Consider the following 15,895-nt stretch of genomic DNA (forward strand, 5'->3'; position numbering starts at 1 on the left):
GAGATCAGGGAAATGAGCCATTGCTGTAGTGTTACTTCCAAACCAGGGAGGATTAGCACACACACATACACATACACACACCCCTTCTGCCCCCACCAACTTCTCCAGGGCTTTAGAAATGTCTGGAAACTGTTTTGTTCGTCACAGTAATTGGAGGATGTCATTGGCATTTAGTGGGCAGCAACAAGAGATGCAAAATGTTCCACAGTGAGTAGGAACACAATGCGTGGAAGAAGTGTCCCACACAAAATTCCAGTGGTGGCCCTGTTGAGAAATACTGGACAGCAGCCTTAGCCAGATAAGCCTGGGGAAGGGAGTCTCTTCCTAACCAGAAGTTGGTGGTGTGAGTCTACTCATTCACTTACTCACTGATTCACTCACTCACTCCTGTTCATTTCACAAACATTTACAGAGTATAAGCTTTGAGACAGATCCCATGTATGGTGCTGAGGTTTCCGAGTTCCTGCCTTGAGGAGTTCACAATCTAGTGGAGGAGACAAGCATAACAAGATTATTAAAATGTAATGTGATGAGTACTCTGGTAGAAGTGTGGACAAGGGCTGTGCAGGCAGCGGGGAGAAAGACAGACACTCTACAAGAGCCAGGAGTCAGGCACAACCCCGGAGGGGAGTGGACATTTGAGCTGGGTTCTGACAGATGAATGGCACTTTGCCAGATGCAGAAGGGGGAGGCAGAGAGGGCACGTGCAGAGGCATGTGTGGGACCCGTGACTGCAGTTGAGTATGGTCTGTGTAGGAGGGAGGAGGCTGAGAAGGTCAGATTGATGGAGGCCCAGTCTCAAAGGACCTTGTACATCCTGTGGTTAGACATTTTGCAGAGCCAGCCCACTACAAAAGTAGGGAGGAGGTAAAGTTTGTCCTGAGTGTTCTTGGACACTTTGCACTCCCTTTCCTCTCCTGCAGTCCCTCACATCCTCACCTCTATCCCATCCACTCAGCTCTTACATAGGCAGCTGATGAGATTCCTTCCAGCAGAAAGGTCAACGCTTAGCTTAACTATATGAATTCCCTAAGAATAGAATTCCAGATGTCAATGAGAGAGCCTTTGGATAGAGAATCTGGAAGAACTGAGCACTATGGAGATAAGGCAGAGGAGATTGTTCAGTTTACACACACTTGATGTAAGTGTAAGTGTATGTAAGCATGTGGGTGAGCGTGTATGTTAGAGTGGGTGATGTATGGTATGTATTTGTGTGAGTGTGTGTGTGTGTGTGTGTGTGTGTGTGTGTGTGTATGAATGAGTGAGAGAGAGAGAAAGAGAGAGAGGGAAAAAAATAGGACAATGATAATTCCTATCTCAAAGGACTGTTGTGAGGATTAACTGAATCCTCAGTTATGTATGTAAAGGAGTTAGCATAGTGCCCTGCCTGTAGTATACCCTCAATAAATGCAAGGTATTGTTGGTATTATTTTAGAATGCAGGGCCAGAATTCAGTTGGGAGAAGGGAGAAACATGCTTACCAAGATGGAGATGAAGATTTTACACTAAGATTTAGTAGCTGTGTCTGCCTACTTTCAAATATGTGCCTAGGACACATTCTGTCACTGGGATAATACAACTTTTCAGCATGCTGGCTTATCAGGATGTACATGTTCCCAAGTGAAGCCATAGCATTATACTGTATACATTTGGGTACTTTCTCCATCACTACTCATGGAACACATGGCAGGTAGAAAGCTGTTGTTTTACAAATAATGTGGACCTGCCTTGAGGCCCAGGTCAGCTGGTCTGTCCTCATGTATAGAAACATAAAATAGAAGAACCACAGCACTAGGACCAGAGCCAGGCAGATGCATTAGAAAGGAATTAACTTGGGAGGATCTGAATTAGGGAACAAAAGTCCTAGCCGGAGAAGGAAGGAAGAAGCAAAAAGGGAGAAATAAATAAATAAATAAATAAAAGGACAGGCTACATAAGATCATCCAGCTGCCCCCAAACTGAACTTACAATGTTTTCTGTGTTCTCTTTGGAAGAGGAGTTGGCTTGTCCAGCATTCAATGGAAACTTGTTGATTGACACTGAATTGGGCACAAGTTCAATGTGAGTGCGCCTTCAGCTATTTATTTGATTTTTTAAAAATGCACCCTTTGCAATAAGACTGTTTAGTTTCTACTGGCGCCCTGGGGCAGTGAGTTTAGATTGTTAAAATAGCAGCCATTAACACTCTCTGTGTTATGACACTGTCCTTCCTACCCCCCTTTAGAGGAATTGGCTTGAGGTTGTTTGACAAAAGTTTAATTCTTCTCTCCCCACCAAAAGAAACTGAGATTCCTCCTCTGAGTCAGAGGCACGTTTGCCCAGCCCTAACCCTGAAAACCTCCAAGTCTGCCTACCCGCCTCACCACTGTCCCCACAAACACACACATGTGACTCTCATGTACATCTGGAACACACGCACTCTCACATACACTCTCGCAGGCTCACACCCACACCCATCCCACAAGCTAGAGGAACCCTAGGGAGCCCTTGTGCTTGTCTTGCTGTTCTTTTGTTTTGCTTTCCTTTATTTGCTTTGTTTTGATTTGAAATCAGTCCTTGGGATTACACTGGATAATTTTTTCATGTTATTAATAGTGCTGTGGAGGGAGCATGTAAGGACTTTCTCCTCAGTCCTGGCCATGCTTGTTTCTCCAGGCTAGCAAATACGATGCTGACTCTCATTGATCAATCAAACTGATCTTTGTCAGACTTCGCATACAATACCTCGTCAGCAAATAGCTCAGGGAGCTCTAATAGGTGCATGAATTCTGGGATTATCTAGATTATTCATGGGTCTGCTTAAAAGGAAATTTTTCATGAGAGGACTGGATGGCTATGTTACCTTAGAAAGTAAGAGAAAACACCCAGTCCAAACTAACCTCAGAATCACCTGCTAAAAGAAAGAACAGTTCAACTTGTAGGTCTAAGTAAAGTATCCTTTAATCTCTCTTCTCCTTTCTCTGTTTTCCACCCCAGGCCTTTGCCCTCAACCCAGAGCCAACCAACAGTAACACAGCAATAACTGAAATGAAGCAAAATCTTTTAACAGTCACCAAAGGCTGAGTTTCAGTCAAGCAGATAGCTCCTCCAGGCAGCCCTTCAAGAGCCAGGCAGAGGCAAGTGAGCAAATAGCCTGTGTCCTATCTGCAATAGAATGGCCAGATTGTTTGCTGGTACCACCAAATGAAGGAGTGTTCTGGTACTAAGATAGAAGGCTTCCAGGGACCCGCCCAGCCCTAAAAATCTTAAGCCCAAGTATAGTCATCAGATGCCAAGGACACTGGAGAAAGTCTTTGGAGCACGTAGAACACCAAGCCAATTGGAGTGCCTGCTAGGCCAGCCCAGGATTCCTAGCATTCCAGCCACACCATGTACACCCCCACCCCCGGAGGGCAGCCAGTGGCCACAGCAGAGGCCTCAATCAGCAGGTTGAGACCCTCATCAGACCCTTTAAGAGCCTACTTACTTACTTAGAGCCTGCCTGCTTGCCCTGTGCTGAGTTCAGGGAGGTGGACAAACTGTACCTCCCACTTTAGCCTAAGAATCTGACTTGCCATGGACTCTCCAGGCAGTGAATCATTTTGAGCAAGCACTTAAGCAACTTTCCACTGAGTCATTCTGAGGACTGTCAGGTTTGCTAATCCTGATATATACTGTGTATATCCTTTGTTCAGATCCTATACCCATCCTGATACTGGAGGAGAGGGGTTATAAACAACAGAACTTTAACGATGTGCTCATTGGAAGTCATTTGTATTAGGGTTCCCTTCGCCTCCCTGTCTCTAAAAAGGCCTGAAGCACTAAGAGAAATCCTGCTGCTACCAACTTTTGATCTGTGTCTGCAATTTTTTTTTTCTGTAAAATGCCAAATAGTATATATGCTAGCATTTGCAGGCCTTGCAGTTTCTGCAGTAGCAACTCTTGCATTGTAATGTGAAAGCAGTAATAAGCAATATGTAAATTAATGGGCATGGCTATGTTCCAATAAAACTTCATTTACAAAAACATGTTGCAGGTCGTATCTGGCCTGTAACCCCTTTTCTAGACACAAGAAGCTAAGTCACATTAGTAGGTAAGACTTGGTTTCAGCTGCTAGAGTACTTGTGCATATCACATTGGGGAAAAAAAAATTCTTATCCTCCATTCTTTCGGGGAAGAGATGTAGAAATTGCAGGAATATTTTTATCTTTCCTATTTTGAATATCAAAGCCCATTCCTCATCAAATATTAGATATTCTGTAGTAATCAGAATTGGCTAAATAATGATGCAGTAACAACCTACAAAGTTGAGGACTTAAAACGACAAAGATTTCTTTCTTACTCATACTACCTCTTTGTCTTAGGTTGTTGCGTGTCATTATCACCAAGGGACCCTGGCTGACAGTGCCTCACCATCGGGAATTTAGTTCCAGTACTGTGGGATGGGAATCTAACAAACTCTGGCCTGGCTATTTAAGACTTTTGGCCAGGAGTGACACAGATTACTTCTGCTCATCTGGCATTGGCCAGAACAAGTCACACGGCCATGACTTGACTTCTACAGGACAGGGAAATGCAATACTACCATGTGCCTGGAAGGAGGAGAATTTGAATATTGATGGAAAGACCTAATGACAACCACACACTCTAAGAACTTCTTTTCAGATTCTTCTTCATGTACTTCCTTGGCTACCTTTAGGTTATCCGGCCTAGTTGTATCTTTTGTTCAACTCTACTTGGCCTTCCTCAGCCATGCTGGTCATTGATATTGATATGTGACGGAGGGACAACTTAGGGGCTAAAGCATTGGGACAGTAATTATTCCTTAAAATGCTGTGTAGACCAGCCATGAACATAAAGTCAGGCCTCAGAACCAGGTCTTACATGCCATTGGATTCAAGGGTTGATTGCTATTGGGCAGCAAGCCTGAGAACAGTTGGACCTCCCATCCCTGGTTTTGATTTCGCTTTACTTTTAATTTGAATCAGAGAGAAAGTTCTAAGCATATAGACTTCAGGCAGTTCCTTCCCTTAGTGCTATGGAGAGCAGTTATCAAGATGGAAGAGGAATATGGAATGTGAAAGGTAGAAAGTATAGGTGATATTAATACAGTATTATGGGCTAAAGTGAAACAAATGGCCCATGATTTTAGAAGAGGGAATATATTTGCAAAGACCAAAGAATTAGTCAGGATAAACCAATTGCTCTAACAATCCCCAGTCCTCAGTGACTAAAGATAATGAAGGTGGGAGTGGAGGGGCCTATGGAGAAGGAGGGCTTTTGCTCCACGCAGTCATTCAGGGACCCAGGCCCCTTTCACTCTAGTGGTCTTTCTTTCCTCTAGAGTCTTACATTCATCACTGGATTCTCTGGTACGTGGTCTTAAGTTTAGGAAAAGGAAAGCAAAGAGAGTTGTGCAGGAAGTTTTATAGGTCACTCTTCTAATGCATATTCATCATTTCTTCCCACATTCAATTGACTGGAACTCATTCACATGGCTCCACCTAATTGCAGGTGAGACTGAGGAATGTAGCATACATAGCTGGGTTTCTGGGATGGAAGATGGAGATTGGTTTAATGAGCACACAACATTGGGTATTATGCTGCATACTTGTCTTGAGCGAGGGTGATTCTTTGTAGGAAGGGTTCAATTTGGCTGAGTCTTAACTGAAGTCTTCACCAACATACCTTCAATATTAAAATGTTTGCCCCTCACGGAGCATTGCAGGCCTTGGTTGAATGGGAGACTAGTGCTGATCACAGAGGTCTTAGATAAATGTAATTTCCCCAATCCTCATATTTTACTTTATAATTCACATGGCCTCTGGACCCATATGTAAAAGCACTTGCATTCTCATTGATATGGAGGCTTGGGATATGTATCCTGGGGCGAGAACATGAAGTAGATAGCATTCAGTGGTATCATGAGCAGTGATCCTAGGAATTCACTCTGAATCTTAAACTGGGCATAAATCATTCTTAAAAAGTAAAAGGAAACCATTAAAATTGGAACTATATAATTAATCTTTGTTCCGTTTTTGGCCTGACTATCAGGGCATTGACCGCTTTAAACTCACATAGAAGAATTATGTTAATCCTATTCATTGGTATTTCTTATAGCTACCTCTTGGTTCAGGTTGTTTCTATTTTCAATTACTTGATGGTAATTGAAATGTTGTTTGTTGAGAACAGGAGGAAAAAAATAAGGTAAGGCTTCTTCTTGTTTTATTTAATGCTCAGTTTGAAGACTGGCATTTGTGAAAAGATTTTTCTGTGTCTATCATGACTTCCCGAGCAGTTGGTTTTATAGGGTGTAATTTTGGAAATGAACTTCAAGTCAAAGAAAGGCTCAACTCTGTAAGTTTGATATAAGCCAAAGGAGTGCATCACCCCTTCAAGGGCAGCTAGATCTTTGCTGTCTAACCTGAAGCTCTTCACCAGAATGGAGAAAGCACTTTTATGTTCCTTTTCTCCCTAGTTGTATTTTGAACATTTAGGGATTAGATAACTTGTATCTATTATTTTTTCTAGTCCAGAGCTTCCCAAACACTTTGGGGCCAGATAATTCTTTGTCATGTCGTCTATCCTGTGCATTGTGGGATGTTTAGCAGCTTCCCTGACTTCTACCCACTAGATGACAGAGTACCCTTCTCATTTCGTGACAACCAAAAATGTCTCCAGGCATTGCCAGATGTCTCCTGGGGGCAATTTGGTCCCAGTTGAGAACTACTACTGTAGTTGTAAACTTTTTTTTTTTTTTAATTGGGTGTAGATACCCTCACTTTCCCAGAATCCTGTTCTGTATTTGACATTTCTTGCAGAGATGGGAGTTGGAAACAAAGGTAGCAAGGAGCTCAGTTCTAAGATTGCCTGCATTTATACCTCACTGCGGTGTGGATTGGGGCCATATGGAATAAATATGACATGTGTTTGTCCACTACGGGTAGTAAAAAGGCTTCTCAAGACTCATTAGCCTTTGAGAAACTGACTTGTTTCTGCAGCATTATTGAAGGCTCTGAATAAGATAAACTCTTAGAACCTGAATCACTGGGAATCTTACTGAAGTGCAGACGATGATTCAGTAGGTCTGCAGTGGGGGGTGTGAGATTCTTTATTTCTAACTAGCTCTCAGATGGCATTAATGCTGCTGGTCCCCACACCACACTTTGAGTAGAGGGTTGGTGGTCTCTGAGAAGAGGAGCTGGCTATCTAGACACCATTTTTAGTTTCTGCAGAGGAAATTGTTCGTTCCAAGATTATTCCATTGGCCCTGTAACTAGTGAAATAATCTGCTGTTCTTTTTTTTGTCCTTTATATAAATGTGTGTGTGTGTGTGTGTGTGTGTGTGTGTGTGTGTGTGTGTGATTGCATTTTAGGTTCTGGGGTACATGTAAAAATCATGCAGGATTGTTGCATAGGTACATACATGGCAATGTGGTTTGCTGCCTCCATCCCCATCACCTGTATCTGGCATTTCTCCCCATGTTATCCCTCCCCAACTCCCTACCCCCTACTGTCCCTCCCCTAATCTGCAGTTCCTAAACATTCTTTCCTTCTTCTGTTCTCAAGAAAGTACAACCCATGGTGATAGTCTCCCTCCCCTCTCCTTCAGTATCTGGAGCCATTTAAGGCTAATATGAGGTAAGGTAGTCAGGTACTTCCTTTCAATCAGCTACCTTATATATTTTACTTCTCCTATGTGCCCATGTGTGAGAGAGAGTAGTTTCCTTTCCAGAGGAAATAGTGGGAAGAACTTAGGAAAAGCCATCATAGTGTCAGAAATAGATAGCTATTTTATCCTAGGTGGAGTTTCAGGTAATGCAACCTCTCGAGCAATATAGTATAGCTCCACTTCTGGGGTCACTTCTGTTTGACCACTTCCTAACCTTTGTTTCCTCATCTATAACTGTAGATAATAGCAATACTCACCTTAGAGGGTGGTTATAGGGAGAAAAGAACTAAGAAACATGAACCTGAAGCCCTGAGCACAGAGCCAGCTCAGCATAAGCATAAGCCAGTAAATATTAGTTCCTAATCTTATTGGTGTGATTATTGTCATTATTGGAACTGTGATCCTCAGACTCTTTTTGCCTCTAAATTGTTTGCATATGTTGCACTCCCATAAATGACATCTATCATGTGCAGTGATTCTCAATCAGGGATGAGGTAGTATGTGGAGTTTGAAACCACTCCCACCGGATACTATGGTCTACTTGTTCCCCTTTTGAGAATTACTGGTCTAAAGCAATGACTGAATCTCATAGTGTTTTTCTGGCCTTGGTAAGTCCAAAGATGATAATATACCTTATTTACTTGTTTGATCTCTGACCCATATCATCACTTTTTACTCTAATCACTTTAATATGAGCATCTAGCTGCCAGAAGAACCCCAGTTTCAAACTGGAAATTTTTATTAATATTTGACATATTTTTACTTTTCACTCCTCTCTTTCGTAAGGACTTGTCACCATCCCATGGCAATCAGTGTTGGAGTTCTTTAGAATCTAGACTTCCTAACACCTTCCCTTTCCTTTCTGTGTATTGTGTAGTCTTACCTAAATGTATCTCCCTGCAGCAGGGATTTTGGTCTGGGTTCTTAAAGAATTTCCTAGGAGGAGCAACATGATACTTTGTCTTTTCCTCTAGTAGTTCCATGACATGGCAGATGAGCTGTCTCCATTGGTCTCCAGGAAGAGGTAGACTTCATTTTTCTAACACCATTCCCACTGCTCCAGCAGCCTGGAGTCTTGTCCGATACAACCTTCCTTGCAACCTCTGCCAGTGGCCTCCAGGAACTACTTTCTGGAGCCTGCTGCTAACAGTTTTCCAAACAAAATAATGTGTGCATTGAGGGATAACTTTTCTCAATTAATCCTTAATTACCGAATGTCTCTTCTTCCTTTCATGCCTAATGTGATAGCAATGGGTGCTTTCAAATAACTTCCTGATAGGTCCTGCCTCCAAGCTTATTATCTCTTTTCCAATCATCTCAGAATAGTCTTTCAAAAATGTAAATTTCATCAAATCATTTCACTGCTTAAATAACTTCCCTGGCTTCTCATCATATACAGGAAAAATAGCACCTCCTGGACTTGACTTTGTGTCCCCAGGTGCCTGGTGTCATTGGGCTGTTGATGCAAGTGGTTTTGGTTATTAGCACTATACAGTATTTCACAGAGGAGCTTTTTCTCTTGATTTATAGCGCTTGCTAATGAAAAAAAAGAAAAGATACTGGAGATGCTATCAGCCGTCTAGGAGAAACATGTTAGGTCTTAGCTGAGGGTTGAGTGTGACTGAAGTTGGGAGTGGGGTTCTGGATTCAGCAGATAATAGTGTCCACAAGATGGCAAATATCCAGATCCTCAAAATATCTAGGTTGTGATGTGGTGCAGAGAAGCGCTTTCCAAGGGGTGTTTCTGGGATGTTCATAGTTGTTACCTAGATTAAAAAAATAGAGTCTGGTGGATAAGTAAAGTCAGAGAAAATGCAGGGTTGTCATTAAACAGGTTTCTTTACTGTGGGACTTGTGAGATCCTTTTAACACATTGAAAGGGACACTGTGAATGTCGAATGTGGATCTTTTCCCAACTTTATCTGAAGCACGGAATTTTGTTTTCACAGAGCATCTTGTGGACTAGTAGGGCTCTGCAGAGCAGACTTGGGAAATGCTGGTGTAGGCAATACAAAGGAATGCTTGACTGAACACCCCACTGTCTCATCCAGATGCCTCACATTGTTTCTGTAAATGCTGCTTGAGGGTAGTGACTAATTTGTCCATTTCAAAGGGTCATTGACCTTCCAAAAAAAAAAAAAAAACCTTGCTCCCAAAGGATTAGAACTAACCAAGTAATAGTAGAACTCATTCTTAATTTATTCAGGGAGAAGAGGAAGACAGTAAGTGACACGTTACCACATAACCTGTCATTAACAATGAGGCATCATGAAGAATCACTGACTTAACATTTTCATTGCAATTACGAGTTCATTTATTATACCTCTTGGTAATTAGAGATTTTTAAAACCCATAGTATAGTAGCAAAGGAATAATACAAATCTATCAGATCCACTATGGAAGGGATTCTTTTTGTTGGGCTATATAATCCAAGTTCAGATGAAGATTTGAGGTTGAGGAATTAGCCTCTGAAATCAGAGGGATTTGTGCTTTATCTTCCTCAATTGTTAGACTGGATTTTAGTGGACTTCTCTAGTCCTCATGTTTTGTGGCTGTAGGTAAAATGACGAGACCTGAATTTGAATCCTTGCTTTGGCACTAAATAGCAATGTCCCCTTGGCATCTCTGAGACTCATTTCCATCTGTCAAAAGAGAAGGCTATTTCCAGTTCCCTCTTGGAGATAGAACCCTAGGAGGCTTATGTAATGAGATTGGAATGGTCCATGAGCTGAATAATGGAGCTGATGATAAAGCTGTTCAGCAAAGTGGAAGAAGAAATTTTGACAGGAAAGAACGTAGAGGTTGCCTCTGAAGATTGGATTATGAGAAACTTCCACAACTAAGTACTGTCAGCACACAGAAAGCTGAAAACAAGTGTGCATAACCCTAGAGCCATAGAATCTGGACAGAGTTGCTTGCAGAGATCTCATACTGCTGAAGTGAAATCTACAGGCCCCCTGCTTTGTATTGTAATAGAGAGGGTGCTTCTTTTGGGTCATGAAACACTGAGAATCTGATTGAACCCATGGACCCTTTTCCCAGAAGATATCAATTCTGTAACTCACTTCTGAATCACTTTTAAGAGTCATACTTATTTCTCTCCAGCTATCTGGGCCTTAAATGAAGAACCACCTTGCCTCTAGATATCCATGTTTATATGTTAATGGAATTAATACTAGACTCTCAACATTAGCATGTATCACTATTTGAATATTTGTTCCTTCTTGCTATGCTCTGTTTTTTTTTTTTTTTTTTTTGAGGACAGAGTTTTGTTCTTGTTACCTGGGCAGGACTAGAACGGTGTGATCTCAGCTTACTGCAACCTCCGGCTCGTGGGTGCCAGCAATTACCCTGCCTCAGCCTCCTGAGTAGCTAGGATTACAGGGGCCTGCCACCACACCAGGCTGATTTTTTTTTTTTCCAGTAAAGATGGGGCTTCACCATCTTGGCCAGGCTGGTCAGGAACTCCTGACCGCAGGTGATCCACCTGCCTCGGCCTCCCAAAGTGCTGGGATTATAGTCGTGAGCCACTGTGCCTAGCCACCATGCTCTGTTCTAATGCTAGAGCCAGCAGGAAATAGAGACGTAGAAGGCATAGGCCCTGTCTCCTTTGCACTTATTGATCACTTAAAAAGCAGCACACCTGCTACAGGTGCTAGACTGTAGGATACAGACAGGCAAACCATGAGAGTTGCTGCAGAAAATCGGAGTGTGTTTGATGGGCCCTGGGGGCTGGATATGAGTAAGCAAAGAGTAGTCTGTGGGGACAGTTGGGACTAGCATGAGTCAGGGCAGAATTGGCCACTCAGAGGTAGAGTATTCTTTAGCTAAGTGGCACATCTTCAGGAGATACATCTTTGACATGAACTTCATGATCCTGGCTGGGCCATGCTGTGATGTGGCTCCATATGTGGAACTCTAGCCTTTGGATGTTTACGGACAAGTAGTTGACTGACTCTGCAAGACTAGAGCTGCTACCTGTAAGGCAGCAAATCACAAGCTGAGGGGACTTTTCTAATTTCTATGGGATGTAGTAACTCTGGACACTGGACCACCAAAGCAGGCAAAATTATACATCTCTTTTTGCCTTCAGATGGAATACACTTGGTAAGCAGGAAATAACCATAATCAGTTGACTTTGTTGTATGTAACTTCTTTACTTCCTGAGCCTTTTTAGAAAACATAATTGTTTTTGTTCTTTATAATATATCCCTGTGAAAGAGAAGCAGGTGAAATGATTACCTCTGACACACACATACACATATCCACACAGAAAGTTTAGAAACTGAAGCCCAGAGATGCAAAGTGATAGCAGTTCCATCACACAGCAAGCAAAATAGTGTAACTTAGCTAAGAATACATGGACTCCCCCCACCAAAAAAAACAAATCTATGCCATCTGCAAGCACTCTTTGCTTTACAGAGACATGGCCGCTTCTTGCACACTCTCTCCTCAAGCCATCCATCCTAGCCATCTGTCTGACAAGACGGCATATTCAGGCAGGGTCAGCTACTGACAGCAGCTGAAACATTGACGGAAGTGGGATGAAAAACAGCCTGCAGATGGGGTCTGGATGAGGAGGGGAGAGCTGGGATTAGACTAGGGTGTGAGCTTTCAGCGCCCTCATCCACTCTTTTCTTGCCAGCTGGAGCGGCAGATGACTGTTTCCTCTCAGTCGGCACCTTCTTGGTTGGGACACAGTGTTGTGTCTGTCTGTTTAGCTGCAGAGTGATCTGCTGAATCTGCTACAAGAATTTCCTGGCCTGGGACCTCACTGGGGGTTGGGCCAAGGGTAGGAGTATGGAGGCCACTAGTCTTGCTGAAGGTGTGGGCCCAGTGTCTCCTGGAAGCTTTCAAGCAGGAAAATCTTCCCCCCGCATATGCCCCTTCTTTAGCTGAGCTGTCTAGCTGACCCACACCATCTCCCAAAGTGGATACACCATGGCCAGGGGCACTGGGCAAAATTATGACTTGAGATTGGCCCCCTCTACCCATTTGTGATTCTGCCTTTCTTTTTAATTTACCTTTCTCCTCTTCACCTGCGTATCACCTACAAAGCACCTTCATTTTTTCCAGGCCTGCTCCACTCTGATACCCAGCCTTTGTGTCTATATTATACAATGTTCGGAGATTAGTTTTTTTGGCAACAGCTTTATTGACATATACATACCTTATGTTGAGATATACATACATCCTGAGGTTTACATACTATAAAATTCACCCTTTCACATTGTGGGGTTAAGTTGTTTTTAGTATATTCTCAAGATGCTGCATCCATCACCACTATCTAACTCCAAAATATTTTCATCATCGCTGAAAGAATCCGTGTACCTACTAGTAGTCACTCCCATTCTCTCCTTCCCCCAGCTCCTGGCATCCGCAATTCTTCTTTCTCTATGGATTTGCCTATTTTGGACATTTAATTTAAAAGGAATTATATAGTACGTGGTGTTTTGTGACTGGCTTTTATTTTTCACTTAGCAGAATTTTTCAAGGTTCATCCGTTCTGACAATAATATTACATTTTATGGATATACCACATTTTATTCATCCATTCATCCACTGATGGACATTTGGGTTGTTTCCATCTTTTAACTATTATGAGTAATGCTGCTATAAACTTTCATGTATACATATCTGTTTCAGTCCCTTCTTTAAACTTTTTTGTGTATATGCCTAGGAGTGGAATTGGTGGTTCATATTGGTAACTCCATGTCAACTTTTTAAGAGACTGCTAAATTATCTTCCAAAGCAGCTGTACTATTTTATTTTTTTACGTTCTCACCAGCAGTGTATAAGAGTTACAATTTCTCTACCTACTTGCTAACCCTTGTTATTGTTGTCTTTTTTATTCAAGCCATCCTAGTGGATGTGAAGTGGTATCTCATTGTGTCCCCACCCCCCCCGACCCACCCACAGCACCTTTCTCTTTACTGGGGAATAATTCCAGTCTTCTGCACTCATTACTTTGAAGATATTAAACCTCTGGAAAAGATAGAGCCCTTCTATAACTAATGCTTGAATCTGGGGGCATTCCAGCAGAGTGGAGAGGAAGAGAGTTTAGGGACATGATGAACTTGATACCTTTGGAAGCTCTACCATTGCAGAAGCAATCTGCTCTACTGATTGCTTTTCCCACAAAAAGATCATCAAGTGCAGAAGTAATCAGATGAAGTTTCCTTGAAAAGGCAAGACAAGAGCTGGACAATGTAGGGTGTGAGGCCAGAGGATGGGTGAAGGGGGAGATGGAGAGGCTTCCTAAACTAAAAATGATTAAATCCTTTTTGAAAATCACCTTCAATAAGGTGACGTAAAACAAAGATATTAACTTAAAACAAAGATGAAAGTCAAACCAATCAAAAATTACTTTTGTTTAGCAATTCTGGAAAACATGTCGCAGGAGAAGACACTGGAAATATGGTTAAAACACAGTGGGAGCCATGGTAGTTCAAGCATCCCAGGAGTCTAAGGCAAGAAGATCAGTAGATCCCAGCAATTTGAGGCTGCAATCAGCCTTGATCATGCCACTTCACTCCAGCCTGGGCAACAGAGGGAGACCCCCAACTCTAAAAATAATAATAACAAAATAAAATACAATGGGAATGTTGGCTGGGGAGTTCACTCTTTCTCTCTCTTCCATGCCCTTTAGGACTACTCATAATCACAAATACATGTGTGACCCTTCTGAGCATAAATCCACCTGTCTGGGGTCCTCAATAAGTCCAAAGTAGAGTCTATTTGTTTGGTAAATGGCTCTGGCCAGAGAGCAACTGCTTGGCTAAATCATACCTGATGGTCTTCTCACTGAGATGGGAAAGTGGGGCAGATGGTGTCCGCCCAGGAGGTGAGGCATAAAAGAATTCTTAGTGGATGTGATGGCTCAGAAGTGAATCTCTAGTTACCACTTGGGATCTGACAGTTTTTGAGAAGTTCTACAGGACAGTGAAAGACGACTGTGAAAGACTGAACAGGGGTGAAAAAACAAACCTTCTCACTACATTTCAGGTGTTAAAAATTTCCAAAATTTACAGTATATAATACTGACTGAAAAGTAACTGTCACTGCTACTTTGGAGTTCAGCATAAGCCTTATACAGACCGGGTCTGCCAGTGTGATTAGAGGATGGCTACTGTAAGGGTTAAGTAGCCCCACATCTCTTTCCTTACCAGCCTGCTTTCTGCCCTCCAGAAACCCTATCATTTATAGCTAGTAGTAAAAGAACAACAATGCATTTATTGAGCATTAATATGTACCTGGTACTATGCTGAACAGATCATATGTCTTACCTTGTTCGATCATCACAACTTACGGGGTAGGTACCATAATCATCCCCATTTTATAGATGGGGGAACTGAGACTCAGAGATGCTAAGGATTTGCTCAGCTAATACGCAATAACTAATTAGTAACGGAGCATTTGAATCCAAATGTGACACTCTGAAGTAACGTTTCTCCTCCTCCTAGGAGAGGTCTTGAAAACTGCATTTTCAGCAAGCTCCCTCATACGACTCTTAAGTTCTAGAAAGTTTCACACTCTTTGCCCTGTGCTCTACAGCCTCATTATGAATAAAACATCAAAGGCCTATGTTACAATGTAATTATCTAGAAAAGGGCCCTGTTTTAAAACATTAGCTTCCATTGTCACTTCAGTATGAATTACTTAACAGGATTAGTATTAAGGCCTGCCGGCACAACCTCAATGTGATAGGCCACAGAAGAGTTAAGTTTTTATACGGGAGGAGAGTCTGGGGAAAATCTGGAAATTGCTGGACTCTGCCCAAGGAAAGCAGATCTCGTTAAGTCATCACATCAAGAGGCCCAGGGCAAAAAGAAGTGATGGGCGTTGGAGTGCTGGAAAAAAAAGGGAAATCTAAAGGTAGGCATCACTGATTCAGCTGATGGACCCATTTGAAGCAGTACCTCTGATCTCAGGAAGCATCCCAAGGAAAACATCATCTGAATCCACATAGCCTCAGAATACGAGCATTGTTACTTTTTGGAGGTTGGGGGAGGCTGCAGACACCCACTGTTCTTTGATTTTGTTTTTGTTTTTGTATCTTTTGAGACAGAGATTCGCTCTTGTTGCCCAGGCTGGAGTTCAGTGGCATGACCTCGGCTCACTGCAACTGCCACCTCCTGAGTTCAAGCAATTCTCCTGCCTCTGCCTCCAGAGTAACTGAGATTACAGGCGCCCACCACCACGCCTGGCTAATTTTTTGTATTTTTAGTAGAGACGGGGTTTCAC

At 42.4% G+C, this 15,895-nt stretch overlaps 1 protein-coding gene across 3 annotated transcripts in view; it reads left to right on the forward strand.

The window, feature by feature from the left end:
* CHRDL1 (chordin like 1) overlaps positions 1 to 15,895 on the forward strand; it is a 132,159-nt gene that overhangs the window by 49,157 nt on the left and 67,107 nt on the right. The gene's annotated exons all lie outside the window — the stretch shown is intronic.

Source organism: Aotus nancymaae, unplaced genomic scaffold (assembly GCF_030222135.1).
Source record: "Aotus nancymaae isolate 86718 unplaced genomic scaffold, 86718_ANA_hifiasm-v0.15.2.pri h1tg000004l, whole genome shotgun sequence".
NCBI lineage: Eukaryota > Metazoa > Chordata > Mammalia > Primates > Aotidae > Aotus > Aotus nancymaae.